Below are 3,052 nucleotides of genomic sequence, written 5' to 3'. Positions count from 1 at the left end.
ATCTGAACTTGAAAAAGAATGATTCAGATTTTCTTCTAAATACCACTTATCAAGCTATGAACTTTCTTTACAATGCAGATAAAAGCTTTCAGTTTACTAGTAGTAAAAAAATTGACCACTTGCTTAACACATGTACAGCTCCTCTTTCAAATAGTATTCAAAATGCTACAATATGGGATATTGTAAGTCCAGACATGGAAGTAAATGAGTTGATACATTACTGTGGGTTTTTGCATGGAGCTGACAGTGATGTCGTGACGTGTAAGGATTTATTTGAACCAGTACTAACCTCAGCTGGAATCTGCTTCACATTTAATGGAACTAATAAGCTTGCTAATAGCACTGGTATAAGATATGGTCTAAAGCTAGTACTGAATATACAACAGAAGGAAAGGCCATCATTCAATGGAAAGTTGGGTGTTAAGCTTGTCATTCACAATGGCAGAGATATTGCAAGGCCTTACCTGTATGGTATTTCTATACCACCTGGTTTTGCTGTTGATGTTGGAGTACGCAAAATGGCCACACAAGATGAGACAAGTGAAGCTAAATGTATCGATGGCATGAATCTTCCTTTTTTTCCAAGTGACAAATTTGAGTATTCTCAATTTGCCTGCAGAGAAAATGCTGTTGCTGAAAATATAGCAAAAAGAAGCAAATGCAACTGTGTCGTTTAACCTGATAGGCCTCCTGGTTTTTACACATCCACTCCTAACTGTACATTTAGTAAAGCATGTTGTCTATTGCAGGAGCAATACACGTTTCACCCTGAAAAAATCAAATGTCCTCTGCCATGCAACTTTCAATATTATGAGCATACTGCTAGCTATTCCAGTTTTCCTAGTGGACAATACCTGCAAGAACTAATGGAGGAATTAAATATGTCTGCTGAATATTTCAAGAACAATTTTCTGTCCATTGATGTTTTTCTTGATGACTTTCAAGTAACCACAACAACTACTAAATACACATACGGTATAGAAGCTCTGCTAGGAGAGATTGGTGGTCTGGTAGGTTTATTTATTGGAGTGAGTATCGTTAATTTTTTTGAGTTGCTAGTACCCTGTCTGCATGGACTTGTAGAGCTTTGTAAAAATTGTGAACGCCCAAGGCGTAGAAAAAAAGGACACCAATCAAGGGACTTAAGGCAAAACTAATGAGGGTACAAAAAATAAAGACTGAAGCTAAACAGTTATTATTCATGATAATTATCATGTATTATTGTCATTATTATTTCTATTATTATTATTACTTTCACCGCTAGGGATTTTAGTTTTCTGTCATTATTCAGTATGGTTTATGATAGTGCATGATGATGTAAAATTGTATATAACTATGTGCTAATTAATGTTTATGTTCTGTTATGTAAACTGTTTATATAGATCTAAGTGCATATTTTTAATTTGTTCTCAGTTCTGTTAAAGTTGTGTTCAAGTTCCAAAATACTTAATTCTGAAAATTTTGCCATGATTGCATTTCACACGTTCTTGTCACAACTTGGCAACGAGGGTATTTGGGGCTAGACTACTGATCTTTCTGCTTGTCACCTCCTTTTCCCATATGGCAATGCATGGGAAAATGTCACCGTTTGACACCACTGATTCATGAACATCCTACATACATGGCCAAGAGTTAGCATGTATGATACAAGACATTGCCCAAAATCAAGGAATTGAGCCTGATTACAGTATTGATGTATACAGTCTGACAAGTATCATTGCTGAATTGCTGAGTCATGCATCTAGCATGATTGTATCAAGGCTGATCAAGCTAAGCTCATTGCAATATTAGCTGCCCAAAATCCATCATTCAGGATGCATTAGGCCAGATTATGATTGACATCATCCGTGATTCAATCACAAACTTTTGGCTGTATATGCTACTTTAAGGCCATCGAATCACAGATGATCATGTGTGATGTCCAGAAAGCTGAGGCTATTAGGCCGCAACAAGCTCTTGAGTAGTTCATAGGTACAAGCACCGATGACAGTGATAAAAATATTTTTATAATGTCATCAGTGCTCATACCTGTGCTTGAACTACTTAAGAGCTTGTTGCGGCCTAAATCACCACATAAGAATGGTGTAACCTTAAAGGCCATGACTGACATGCTGAGGCATTATGCATTTCAGAGATACAAGTTCTACACAAGAGCGAGGAAACCTGATTAAACAGTGCCACATATGTGGCAGAGCTCAAAGAACATTGTGCTTTTGGAGACTCACTAAATGCAATGATCATGCAGAGACAGGCTGGTATGTGGAATAAATAACACTTGCATCCAGCGTCACCTCATTCAAGAAACAGACTTATCTTATGAGGCAGCATTCCAGAAAGCTCAGGCAATGGAAGCAGCAGTACAAAACAACTAGTCAGGAGGGCCTGATCCTTGAATAAAATATTTGAATAAATTTACATGTATCTATTATATTGCAAGAATAATGCACATATAAATGAAATTTACAAATTCTTAATTGAATTTCCTGTAGTCTACAGTAACTCTTCATTATTATACTTTATCTCTTCATTTTCTCTTTGATATTCTTTATCTCTCTCTCTCCCTCTATCTTTTTCTTTACTCTAAAAATTTAGGTCAAACACTTCTGAAGCCCATTGAATAAAATATTTGTCTCCATATCTTAATAGATTTTAGAGACAGGAGTACAGGTATATCTGCTCTGTTGCTTAGAGGCACTCCTCAACCAGCCTCCACCTCATCACTGGTTTCAATTGAATAAGGGAGCAAAGAACAGAACTCACAGGTAGAGGGTCTGATACTGAATGCATGTGAGGGAATGAGACAATCCTCTTTTAATGGCATCATTAAAATGATTAAATATACTGACATGTACATGTACACAGACTTTTGTGACATATTCCATATACATCTGCATCTTAGTGTACAAATTTTTGAAATACAAAAATTCATGAAAATTCATGATAAAATAATGCTGCACATATATATTACATTGCATAGTTATAGTATTGTTAGTAATATTATATAGTGCCTTTTCCTTTACATATGTACTGAACATGTACATATAGGTATCAG

The sequence above is a fragment of the Amphimedon queenslandica genome, unplaced genomic scaffold (assembly GCF_000090795.2).
Source record: "Amphimedon queenslandica unplaced genomic scaffold, v1.1 AMPQUscaffold_13072, whole genome shotgun sequence".
Classification (NCBI taxonomy): domain Eukaryota; kingdom Metazoa; phylum Porifera; class Demospongiae; order Haplosclerida; family Niphatidae; genus Amphimedon; species Amphimedon queenslandica.
This window is presented reverse-complemented; position numbering follows the sequence as displayed.